Genomic DNA, 14050 nt, shown 5'->3' on the forward strand with positions numbered 1-14050 from the left:
AGCTTCTGTTTTTATCATTGTGTCCTGTGGCTACCACGCATTAAATTTGCCCTTGAAAGACAATGCCTTGTCTTCAGTTATACTCATCCTGTTTTATTTAGCACATCTGGAAATCAGGCTCAACATCGCTATTATTCCCCCGTCTCCTTCCACTGTCCTGTTCTAGGACATGGTGTTTTGTAACGCAGTTTCTCCCCCAAGTGTCTGTCCCAATCTGTGGTCTATATGTCACTGTACATAGATAGATAATGTAATTACAGGACTATATAAATGCAATTTTAACATTCCAGAGCTGAAATAATGTATTTGATAGTGGACAGAATTTAAATAACTTTAATTTGATTTAAAAGCTGGAAAGAGAATAGTAATTTTGGTTGCTATTTTCTGAATGTACAGCAGATGGTGCTTAACAAATATGCTTTACAATCAATGTCTGAAAACAGCAAAGCCTGGCAATCTGAATTTTAATCATGCTTCCTGGTCTCTTCTAATTGAAAAAACAGCAATTTGAATGGAAGGCCCCCAACAGGATTGACTTCAATATACACAATGTGCACAATATTTGAAGGATAGGAATACAACAAACAGTTCTTCCAAAACAGCCTCTCGTGTGCTATAAGGAACTATACATTTGGAAGGGAATTAGGCATTAGCAGGATTATTTCTCTCTTGATTGTTGCCCCTTCCCTCCAGGCTCATCATGGCTCACCTAACTAAAGGGAAAGATCCAAGCTCCCGAGTACTACTTTCCACATGGGCAAAAGAATATGAAGAAAATGATGTGATGAGACCTAGTCTATGTTTCTGAACCCTCATTCGTATACATGTCAGTGAAAGAAGGTTTTTTTTTCCTGCTGGCATCAGCAGATGAGCCTGTGCTGTGTCTGGGCAACCCTTTCGCAGCGTGGGTAGGACCTGTCTCAGGACTAAACCAGAACTTGTGTCACTGTTTCCCCTCTTGGTATCTTGTTAGTGAGATAAGAAAGGTGCTGTGACTCCGAGGTGTTATTTACATTCTGCAGTGTCAAAACCTCAAGATTTATCTCTAATAAGGCAGCTGTCATTATACAGGAGCATAAGCTGCCATGAGCCAAGGGAATAATAATGAAGGGGGGCAATGGGTCTGAAAGCTACAGAGAGTTTACTGACATGCTTAGTAAAGTTTTAACTAAGCTTTATTCTTTTTGAGGCCTGTTTTTTTTCCAAAAAGCATAATTTTTTAAAATATAAGACTGCATTTTTTTCATTACTGATGAAAGGACTCACAATGAACATCTTGGAGAGGGAAATTCCTCCTGTACGAACATTGATGAGGTACGAACAGCAGGAATACAAACATTTACACCAGTCTTCAGTAGTGGTGTATCAACCGCAGCCTTGTCAGATCTCTTCTTAACCCTAAAGGGTACTTAGCTGCAGACTGTAAGCTGTAGCAATGGCCACGCAAAACCCATTGAGAAGACCTTTCATGACCACATAATTGGCCTCAAATCTCTGGAATTGCACTGATATAAAAGAACGGAGCATTTTTAAATGCTCTGCTTGCCTGCTAAATAGCCAGGCATGCCACAGAGCTGCCCAAATTTCTCTAATTTAGGGTAAAAACTTGATTCCCTATCAGAACTGAGACAATTGGCCATCAGTGGAATGGGATGAGGAACCTATACATCTTATGGGCAGCTGTGGGGTATGCAGTCCTCATCCTTGCCTGCAGCAGTCTTACAGGCAAGCCAGCCCAATGCAGCTGCAGTCCTAGCGCCAGTGTTAAGACTCCTTTAAGAGCTTGAACACATGAATTGGATGCTTTTCCACTACATCTGCATAGGGATGCACAGGATGACCTGCCAGTTGGACTTGGATATAGAAGTCTCACATCTGCAGTAGATTTACTAGGATTCAGCATCAGAATGATTTCAAATACAGGCCTGATCAGCTTAACTTTGAAAATACATGGTGCCATGACATGTTATGAATCATACCTACTAGTCCACATAGGGAAAAAACCATCAGCTTTGCTGATTAAACCAAGCCAGAGTCCAGGTTTTAGAGCAAAGGTGAGCGGTCCTTTAATGACTCAGAGCCCCCGAGACCTGAGTGGAAAAGCTGCCACTGCTTCGGCAAAGAGGCTGGAGGTCTACCAGGGCCTTACACGTGCAAGCTGTGTGAAGAGGCCCTTGTTCCTTGCTCTGGAGCAGAAGAGGGAATGAGAATGCATCTCTCTGGCATATGACGGCACAGCTGTTTACGGGCAATGGGAAATGATGTGAATTTATCTAAGGTGTAGCCAAACAGAAATGACCAAATCCTCTCTGAAAGCATTATAGCAACACACAAGTAAAGGAGCCTCTGTTTCATGATGCTAAGAACATTTTGAGGAGTAAGCAATTACAGCCAAGATTGTTCAGAGCCTGGGTGCAACTGAGTGTCTGTTTCAACCACCATCTGCAGCTCCTGGCCCACCTTCTCCCTTTGTTTAGATTTCTATTCTCCAGAGGCTGCTGTGAGCAGATCACAGCACTGCTGAAGCAATAATCAATACTGCTCTCATTTTCACTTGCTTGCCACTGAGAAAGCCAAGTTAATCTCAAAGTTTTTTAAAGCAAACTTGGGCAACAGACTGTGTTGGTTAGGTTGCAACTTCATTACAGTTATAAAGCTGTAGGAAAAAGATTAATTGATCTATTAATCTGTCACAAATGTACTCCCCTTTCATCAGTCCCATTTTGCAGAGTACTGGGCAAATGCCAAAGCAGACTGCAAAAAAAAAAAAAGCTTTTATGGGATGCAATAAGAAAGCATGATTTACCCAGTCCTGAAAAGGGTGTGCTCTTGGGCACGGAGTCACATCAGCCCAAGTGTGTGGGCACATGTGTGTTGCATGTGTGTATGCCGGTGTGACGGGGGAAAGTCACAGAAGAAGTAGGATTGCTATGGCTGTATCATACAATGCAGAACACATTGTCCATTTTAATGTGAAGGTAATTTCTCCTTTCCTCCCAAAACCAGAACATCCCTTTCTGGTATGGAGAATGACAGTGTTTCTCTACCCTGAGTCTTCCCAAGGAAATCAGAGAGGGTCACATCTTGAGCCAAAGTCCTCCTGCCTACTTCTGTCCCCACCACAGCCAGTAACATCCTACTGTGAACTGAACAGAAATGTAGATCTGGCCCTCCACAGACCTGCTTCACGGGATGATTAAGACTAAAATGGCCTTAGAAGAAACACTGAGCAAATCCCTGATGAAGCTGAAAGGAGCAAATTTTACTGCTGCATCTGCCAGTAGCTGATCAGAACTTGTGCTCTAAAACTGCATACTTACTTAGGAAATTCCAAAGCTGCCACCCCTCTAAAGGGAGATGTATTCAGTGCCACAGTTTCCAGTAAAAAAAATGAAAAATTTAAAATGAAACCAAGCTAGGTTGTAGCGTCACTTCTAGTCTAAAACTTGTCCCCTTAGCCAGGGAAAAGTACGTTCAGATGCTGTGAGAGGGGAAACTGCTTGGCTGCAGGTGAAATTTCGAAAGGAGGTATAAAAGGATTTTTGTTATTTAGAAGGTGGGTCTCTACTATGCTTGCCTGAATGTAGCTAGATTTCACAAGTTTATCTTATTTTCTGAAAAGTGAAAATGGTAACTTGGAGTTGGGTACAATAAGGGTGTTGTCCCGGTTTCAGCCAGGGTAGAGTTAATTTTCTTCATAAAAGCTAGTGTGAGGCTGTGTTTTGGATCTGGGATGAGAAAATGTTGAAAAGGTGCTGATGTTTTGAGCTGTCGCTAAGCAGTCAAGGACAGTCCAGCTTCTCGTGCTGGACTGCTAAACAAGAAGGCTGGGGGTGCACAGGGAGCTGGGAGGGGACATGGCCAGGACAGCTGACCCAGCCTGGCCAAAGAGATATTCCATACCATATGACGCCATGCTCAGTATATAAAGCTGGGACGAAGAAGAAGGAAGGGGTGGGGGGACACATGGAGTGATGGCGTCTGTCTTCCCAAGAAACCATTACACGTGATGGAGCCCTGCTGTCCTGGAGATGGCTGAACACCTGCCTGCCCGTGGGGAGTGGTGAATGGATTCCTTGTTTTGCTTTGCTTGCGTGCGTGGCTTTTGCTTTACTTATTAAACTGTCTTTATCTCAAACCATGAGTTTCTTCCGATTCTCTCCCCCATCCCACCGTGGGGGAGTGAGCGAGCGGCTGCGTGGGGCTTAGTTGCCGGCTGGGGCTAAACCACAACAGTCCTCTTTGGCGCACAACGTGGGGCACGAAGAGTTTGAGATAACAACAGATTTGATTGGAATGTGCTAGATAAAATTTATAGCTGTTATTGCTGTTTAGCTATTAATTGCCAGGCCCCTGTGCTTGCCGTGTGTTTGCCTTCCTTATATATATGAGAGTCTTAGTGCTCGTTAGTGGCTGCTTTTTGCTTGTGCTGCTGCACTGCTGATGGTCTGCCTCTGCTGGGCCTGGGAAGATTTTGATAACAGCAGTGGCGATGTGCCTGGGCTGGCAGACGGCAGGGACATCGCTGCTGTTTCTGTGCTGCTGTCCTGGACAGGTTGGAACTCCACTGTGAACTCGAGTCGAAGGGATTGTGACCTGTGGGTGAGTCCACGTGGGAGCAGGACACCCTGAAGTGTCTGTGGCCGTGCGTAAGCCCATGTCAGAGCAGGTATATCTCGAAGCATCTGTGGCCATGGTTGTGTCTGTGCCGCAGCAGGTATACCTCTGATGGCATTGTGGCACAAGGATAAGTCCACACTGGAGAAGGTACATCTCGGAGCGTCTGTGGCTGTGGATAAGTCTATGTTGCAGCAGGTACATCTTGAAATATTAGTGGCTGTGCATGAGGTCATGCTGGAGTACCTCAAAGTGTGTGGCCATGGAGAAAGCTCTCGACAGTGCAGGTATATTGCTGGAAGAACTGGAACTATGGGTAAGGCCACGTTGGAGCAGATTTATCTCTGGAGGTAGTATGGCCCGTGGAGGCGGCTGTTTTGGAGCAGGTGCACCTTGAAGTGACTGCAACTGTGGATAAGTCTATGCCACAGCAGATATACCCCTGGAGACTGTGGCTCATGGAAGGGACTGCAGTCTGTGGATAAGTCCAAGCCGGAGCAGGGGCAAGGGGAGGAGTTCATTGCAATGTTAAACCCTATGGTCCAGTCCAAAGGGCCCAGGGGTGGAGACTGTAATGGAAATAAATACCTTTAAATTGTTGTAACCCATTATTTGAGTTGCATGTTATAGGAACTACTATAGCAGGAACCACTTGAACGAATGGAGGACAAGCCTTACAAGAAGCAGTGCAACTGCAGCAGTGACCTGACCTGAGATTGCTTTGGTGCCCAATAACTCCATGCAACACCCCACCTCACCTGTCCTGAGTGACCACCATAAGGGATGGAGCCCAAAGTCATGGACTAAATGAACTCAGTGGACATTTCACGGACATTTTTGAGGGAGGTCTGTGGACTAATGGGATGATAATCTGTGTATTATATTAAAGGATGGGAAGGGGGGAGGTGATTAATGAGGTTGTATTGCATAGTGTGGTACCTGAGCATAACGTAAATGGTATGGAATAAGGGGTGGATAATGTCCTGGTTTCAGCCAGGGTAGAGTTAATTTTCTTCACAGAAGCTAGTGTGAGGCTGTGTTTTGGATTTGGGATGAGAAAATGTTGATAAGGTGCTGATGTTTTGAGTTGTTGTTAAGTACTCAAGGACAGTCCAGCTTCTCGTGCTGGACTGCTAGCAAGAAGATTGGGGGTGCACAGGAAGCTGGGAGGGGACACAGCCAGGACAGCTGACCCAGGCTGGCCAAAGAGATATTCCATACCATATGACGCCATGCTCAGTATATAAAGCTGGGACAAAGAAGAAGGAAGGGGTGGAGGGACGTTCGGAGTGATGGCGTCTGTCTTCCCAAGAAACCATTACACGTGATGGAGCCCTGCTGTCCTGGAGATGGCTGAACACCTGCCTGCCCGTGGGGAGTGGTGAACGGATTCCTTGTTTTGCTTTGCTTGCGTGCGCGGCTTTTGCTTTACTTATTAAACTGTCTTTATCTCAAACCATGAGTTTTCTCACTCTTCTGATTCTCTCCCCCGTCTCACCGTGGGGGAGTGAGCGAGTGGCTGCATGGGGCTTAGCTGCCGGCTGGGGTCAAACCACGACAGGTGTCCTCAGGAGCAGAAGGTATTGTGCTATATCATTTAAAGACTTAAGAGTTGCTGTTTCTTATTTTTGGGTTTACCTCTATGACTGTGAACTGCACCAATCAAACTGAAAGAAAGCGACTTACATCAGTGAAGTTAAGCAAGTGTAAGCTCCAGCTGGCTTGGAAACATATATAAAAATAAATTCTTACATCTACTACTTTGAACGGCTCTTGAGGTGTCCTGTAAGCCTGCGGGTGGTTGCCATTCGGTCTACGTCCAAGCTCGGCTCTCACCGATGCTGACATGTATGCCACATACCTCTTATTCAGAGAAAAGAGAAAGGCAATTACATGTCTGTCTTTAATGTCAATTGGATCAACAGAAATCGCTGTCCTGAGGCATGGAGCGGAGGCATGGAGCAACATGATTAAGGTCTGAGCTCCTGCTCCACCACTCTGTGGTGGGCCCTTGCAAACTGGCAGCCAGGGCAGAGGCTGGGGCACTGACTTCATTGCAGTTACGTGTGACAGCGATCCGAAAGTGAGTGAACAGCAAGCAAAGGCACTGTAAGGGTGAGGCCGAAGAGGGGTAAGAAAAGCTTGTGGTGCCCAAGGACTTCTTGGAAGACTTTATCCACATTGAATTCTGTTTAGAAAAACTATACTTTCTGCTGTCTTTGTATGTAAACAGGACTATAATATCAAAAATATCAAAAACTCCTTATTCCAGCCAGACAAACATGACCTACTGTCGTGGTTTAGCCCCAGCCAGCAACTAAGCACCACGCAGCCGCTCGCTCACTCCCCCACGGTGGCACGGGGGAGAGAATCGGAAGAGTAAAAGTGAGGAAACTCATGGTTTGAGATAAAGACAGTTTAATAAGTAAAGCAAAAGCCGTGCACGCAAGCAAAGCAAAACAAGGAATTTGTTCACCACTCCCCATGGGCAGGCAGGTGTTCAGCCATCTCCAGGGAAGCAGGGCTCCGTCACGCGTAATGGTTTCTTGGGAAGACAGACGCCATAACTCCGAACGTCCCTCCACCCCCTTCCTTCTTCTTTGTCCCAGCTTTATATACTGAGCATGACGTTATATGGTATGGAATATCTCTTTGGCCAGCCTGGGTCAGCTGTCCCAGCTGTGTCCCCTCCCAGCTTCCCGTGCACCCCCAGCCTGCTCGCTGCAGGCCAGCACGAGAAGCTGGACTGTCCTTGAGTACTTAGCAACAACTCAAAACATCAGCACCTTATCAACATTTTCTCATCCCAAATCCAAAACATAGCCTCACGCTAGCTTCTGTGAAGAAAATTAACTCTACCCTGGCTGAAACCAGGACATTATCCACCCCTTATTCCATACCATTTACGCCATGCTCAGGTACCACACTATCCAATATAACCTCATCAACCACCACCCCCCTTCCCATCCTTTAATATAATACACAGATTATCATCCCCTTAGTCCATAGACTTCCCTCCAAAATGTCCGTGAAAAGTCTGCTGAGTTCATTTAGTCCATGACTTTGGGCTCCATCCCTTATGGTGGTCACTCAGGACAGGCGAGGTGGGGTGTTGCGTGGAGTTACTGGGTACCAAAGCCAGCTCAGGTCAGGTCACTGCTGCACTGGCACTGCTTCTTGTAAGGCTTGTCCTCCATTCATTCAGGTGGTTCCTGCTATAGTAGTTCCTATAACATGCAACTCAAATCATGGGTTACAACAGTTTAAAGGTACTTCCATTACAATCTCCACCCCTGGGCCCTTTGTACTGGACCATAGGGTTTAACATTGCAATGAACTCCTCCCCTTGCCCCTGCTCCAGCTTGGACTTATCCACAGACTGCAGTCCCTTCCGTGAGCCACAGTCTCTCCAGGGGTATATCTGCTGTGGCATAGACTTATCCACAGTTGCAGTCACTTCGAGGTGCACCTGCTCCAAAACGGCCGTCTCCACGGGCCACACTACCTCCAGAGATAAATCTGCTCCAACGTGGCCTTACCCATAGTTCCAGTTCTTCCAGCAATATACCTGCACTGTTGAGGGCTTCTCCATGGCCACACACTTTGAGGTGCTCCAAGCATGACCTCATGCACAACCAATAATGCTTCAAGGTGCACCTGCTGCAACATAGACTTATCCACAGCCACAGACGCTTCGAGATGTACCTTCTCCAGCGTGGACTTATCCTTGTGCCACAATCCCATCAGAGGTATACCTGCTGCGGCACAGACATAACCATGGCCACAGATGCTTTGAGATATACCTGCTTCTGTCATGGGCTTATGCACAGCCACAGACGCTTCGGGGTGTCCTGCTCCCACATGGACTCACCCACAGGTCACAGTCCCTTCGACTCGAGTTCACAGTGGAGTTCCAGCCTATTCAGTACAGCAGCACAGGAGAAAAACCAGCAATACCCCAGCCATCTGCCAGCCCAGGTGCAAGGCCATTGCTGTTATCAGAATCTTCCCAGGCACAGCAGAGTCAGACGATCAGCGGTACAGCAGCAGCGAAAGCACAAAGCAGCCACTAACGAGCACTGGACGCTAATACATGCAGGGAAGGCAAACCCATGGCAAGCACAGGGGCCTGGCAATTAATGGCTAAACAGCAATAACAACTATAAATATTATCATCTAGCACATTCCAATCAAACTTGTCATTATCTCAAACCCTTCGAGCCCCACGTTGGGCGCCAAAAAGGACTGTTGTGGTTTAGCCCCAGCCAGCAACTAAGCACCACGCAGCCGCTCGCTCACTCCCCCACGGTGGCACGGGGGAGAGAATCGGAAGAGTAAAAGTGAGGAAACTCATGGTTTGAGATAAAGACAGTTTAATAAGTAAAGCAAAAGCCGTGCACGCAAGCAAAGCAAAACAAGGAATTTGTTCACCACTCCCCATGGGCAGGCAGGTGTTCAGCCATCTCCAGGGAAGCAGGGCTCCGTCACGCGTAATGGTTTCTTGGGAAGACAGACGCCATAACTCCGAACGTCCCTCCACCCCCTTCCTTCTTCTTTGTCCCAGCTTTATATACTGAGCATGACGTTATATGGTATGGAATATCTCTTTGGCCAGCCTGGGTCAGCTGTCCCAGCTGTGTCCCCTCCCAGCTTCCCGTGCACCCCCAGCCTGCTCGCTGCAGGCCAGCACGAGAAGCTGGACTGTCCTTGAGTACTTAGCAACAACTCAAAACATCAGCACCTTATCAACATTTTCTCATCCCAAATCCAAAACATAGCCTCACGCTAGCTTCTGTGAAGAAAATTAACTCTACCCTGGCTGAAACCAGGACACCTACACAACTAATTTCTAAGAAACAAAGCTTCTTGTTGTGGCTAACTGCTTAAGGACTGGCACATAAAAGAAAAAAAGCAGGCATTTAGACTAGATGGTCAGTAGCATATGTTTGCATAATCTATTTCTAGCGTACCTCCAGTGAAGTACTAGAAACCCCACCAGCTTGTATTGGCTGACATAGTCCTTCAGCTCCTTTCGTTATCTACCAGCAACCCATCTAGGGCACTGTCTGCATCTCATAAATGCACTTGACCTGTCAAAACAATGGTCTTCTCCCTGCAAGGTGTATATTATGACCACAAATCATTAGAAGAACAACAGTTACAGAGCTCTGATGCTCCGCATTTAACTCCTGCAACCGCCCCAAGTATAGGGTTTCCTTTCACAGGCCCCAGCGCTCACGTCCTTTTGCATGGTCTCTCTTCAACTCCTGCTGCTGTGACTTTGTATTTTCGGTTTACTGGCTGTGACCGAAAGATGGAAGATGGAAGACTAGCTAGGCAGCTCACTGTTCTGCCTCAGATCGATGCTATGGTACTCTGTCCACTGTAGGGTAGAGATGACGGCTTTGTACCAATACTTTCTGAAAAGACTATGAAGAACATTTTCCAGACTCTTTGTCCTGGTTTCAGCCAGGATAGAGCTGGTTTTCCTCACAGAAGCTAGTGTGAGACTGTGTTTTGGATTTGGGATGAGGAACTGTTGATAATGTGCTGATGTTTTGGGTTGTTGCTGAGCCGTCAAGGACAGTCCAGCTTCTTGTGCTGGCCTGCCAGCGAGCAGGCTGGGGGTGCACGGGGAGCTGGGAGGGGACACAGCCGGGACAGCTGACCCAGGCTGGCCAAAGAGATATTCCCTACCATACGACGTCATGCCCAGTACATAAACTGGAGTTGGCCGGGGGGGCGGAAAATCGCTGCTCGGGGACGGGCTGTCGATCACGGGGTGGTGAGCAATTGCTGTATTGGGCATCACTTGTTCTTATACATTCCTTTGTTGGCATTATCATTATTGTTCCCTTCTTTCTTTCTGTCCTATTAAACCGTGTTTATCTCAACCCACGAGGTTTTTCCTAATTCTCTCCCCCGTCCCGCTGTGGGAGGGAGAGTGAGCGAGCGGCTGCGTGGTGCTTAGTTGCCGGCTGGGGCTAAACCACGACACTCTTCCTTCATGATTATCTATCAGCAGGGCCATCAACAGGACAGAAACTAAGGTCTTTAAGATTCCTGTTCAGAAAGAAAAGGACTCTAGTTTCCAGAAAAATCAGAGTTATTAGTCAATCTATTTGCATAATCAGTATTACAGAAGTGATAAAGTAAAGCAATAAGGACTAGTCTTGAAGCAGCATTGACTATTCTTGAAATTTCCTAGCTTGAGGAGCAGCTTGACTTTGTCTTTAAAGCAGGTATGACTTTGTCTTTAAAGTAGCCCAAACAACAGAGCCAGATCTGGACACTGGTCTGCTGAGAACTTAATGAAAAAATCCATCCTATATGCTGCAGGGCTGACTCCATACAGTTTCTATAGGCAGCTCTGAAACTGAATCAGAGAGCATAGACCCATCTCCAAAACTGCTCTCTTAATGTGTCCATTTGTTTTTTAATACCCTGCTGCTATACCATGCACAATCAAAGCACAAACCTCAGACTCTTCTTAAAGCTGAGCTCTTTATTAAAAATATTAACTTATCAGCCAGACAAAATATATTCTACAGCACGTTTGTTGTTTCTTGTATTGCAGTACTTCCCAGCAGCCACACTCAGCTATTCTAACACTGAGCCTGTTCCAGATGATAGTCTAGAAAGTCTAGTTCTAGATGGTCTAGAAAATCAGGTCCTACTGAAAGAAGAGACAATAGGCTTTTCACAACTCAGGTTAAATCCATGAGAAAAGATTTCTGAAGTTTGTTACAAGCAATGACTAAAAACTAAGACAATGCTGAATGTTCATCTCCATAGTGGAATGAATAATGACTACATTATCAGAGTGAGGTGAAATGTTGACTACGACCTCTTTCTAAATGCTTTTCTCCCTGTAATTGTATTGGAAAGTTTCACTGAAACTCTACACAGTGGCTACAATTTTTCTAAGAATTTGTAACTATACTCTGAGGAACTTTTAATAAATTACCTATACTAGCAGGATTTTTACTTGGACCTTAAGAAGCCAATAGTGCATTTCTAAAAAGTTATATACATTCTTTATGGCATTTAAAACAAAAGTAAAAATATTAGAGCTTTTTGCTTATTTTGAAGGCAAGTAACAACTTTGCAAATTATTCTTTGCAAATTGCTTTCATTAACTACTAACAAGTTGCATAGAACTTCATACCCATGTATTGAATTGTAAAGAAATTTTGACTAGCATATTTTTAGAACACAGTTCCTCCATGAATTTTGTTTTAAGGATTATTAAAACTCATTAGCTAGAAAAAACAACAGAAAAAAAGATTTTTAGATGGGTAACTTTGAAGACTGTATCTATGTAAACTGCCTTTGTTAGTTGTAAACGATCAGAGATTTTGCTCTGAATACTAAAAGGCAATTTAAATTCTTTGTAAACCAACTAGTTCTCAACAAGTGGTAACAGTCAAAGGTGAAAAATTGTAATACCTACTAACAGATTAAGGCCTAACTTCTGTGTTGGTTTTGGGTTTTTTTTGTGAATGTCTTCATTCACAAGAGGTAAATACATAAAAGCTTTTCGCTTTGAAAGCTGTAAACTGAGGAGATCTATATTGAAGTTTGTACCCGCTGCTGTAATGGAGCGCGTAAGGCTTTCTTCCCCTTGGAGGACTGGCCACACCTCAAGAAGCAGCGCTCTTGCCGTAGGCGTTGTCCGCCGAGAGGCCTGCTGTGGACCGGGGCCTTCACGCCTCCGCGATTCCAGGCCGGGTCTGCGCGTTTCCCCCGTTTGCCATGGCGGGCGACGGCGTCCAGCCGCAGGCTGGCGGCGCGGCGCTCCCCCAAGGGCCACGGGAAGCGGTTTGTGTTTCCGCTGTCTCCTCATACAGAACCGCTTCTTCCCGCTGTGCTACTGCTCCCCCCGTCCCCGCGCCTCTCCTCGGAACGAAAACTCATCCTCTTCCCTCTTATTATTGCGATCTGCTTTGCTGCGATGTCCATCAGGGCGTGCAAAATAATTACCGGGCTCATCTTCACCTGCTGCTCTGAAAATACAAGGGGTTTCTCCCCGCTTGCTCAGGATTCCTGTGTCGTGTCAAGCTCAACCGTTTTTATTTGAAGGCCCTGGCAGGAAATGAACAAAGCCGCCTTTACCCGCATTTTCAGCTGGAACGGATATTTTTAAAATTCTGGTTCTGCTGAATAAAACTCGGTCTTCTCTGTTGGTCAATAAGATTTTATTTCCTCGTGTGCTCAGAGGCCTCACGGTCTGCTTCTCCAGCTGCTTCTGCAGGTTTGTGCTGCTGGTAAGGCTTGAAATGGGGAGCAGGAGCAGACGCCTCACAGGGGAGAAGACTGAGCCTCTTGCTAGACTGGCAATTTTACTTTTGGAGTATTTTGACCAGCAGCTGTTAATCTACCAGCTACAGCACATGTTCATCTTCTTTCATCTGGGGGTCACTGTGAATATGTGTCACGATGCGAGTTGCTGAATGTTCTTAAGGGGGAAAAGGCCGTGTTATGCAGATGGACAAATCTTGCCTAAGTACTTCCATAGAGGTGGAGGGATGTTACAGCATTTCAGTCTGACTGTTTTTATTTTCAGTCAAAAGCCTCCAGTAGGGTGGACCTGTTGTGGACAGCAAAATGGCTGGAAAAAATAGAAGAAAAAAATGGTTCCCAGAATAAAATGGTTACCACGTGTGCATTTATTTTTATGTATTTATTTATGTTGGCAAATGCATACGCATAAAGATGCGGTCAAGGGACTTTGTTAGGGATGGCTTCTCTAAACCATGTTCCAGCGATGATTTGTTAACACCTTGCTACACAGTTTTTTCTTCAGCTGTAATGATGCTTGTGGCAAAGTCTCCTACAAATCTCGCTTAGGTTTTCTCCAGTGTAGCAGCATGATGACCCTTCCCACCAGTGAGGAAGAGTGGTGTCACCGAAACTACAGCCTTAAGTGGCAGCTAGGCTCATGAGGAATAACTAGAAGGACTTGTCAGTGGTAACTAGCTAAACTTTGCTGTAGTTAGTTAGCTTGGTCTTTCAAGTCTTGGCTGACTTGCTCACCATTCTAAACAAAACGTGCCTTATAAATTGTTCCTGTTTGATGTAAAGCTGTTGGAATATGTACAGTTGGTGTGTACATACGTAATATATAGGAAAACATAACAAGTGTTCCCTAGGAATACTAGACCACCTAAATATTAAACCACTCATCATTGTTACAAGAACACAAGAAGTTGGCAATCCAGAATTAGTTTATTTTATTTGCAATCAGCAAAGAAGGACCCAGTATGGCCTATTTAACTTAGTGCAGAATACATTTTCAGTTTGGATTAATTTCTGTGGAAATAGGCTTTTTAATTCTCCCCAGTATCTGTGATTTACATTAATATATGCAAAGCATTGTAACAGCATACTTCTTCCAAAAGCAGATCTCTTCAAAATTAAATGCTTCATTTTG

Source organism: Phaethon aethereus (assembly GCF_964289735.1).
Source record: "Phaethon aethereus genome assembly, chromosome: 2".
Classification (NCBI taxonomy): domain Eukaryota; kingdom Metazoa; phylum Chordata; class Aves; order Phaethontiformes; family Phaethontidae; genus Phaethon; species Phaethon aethereus.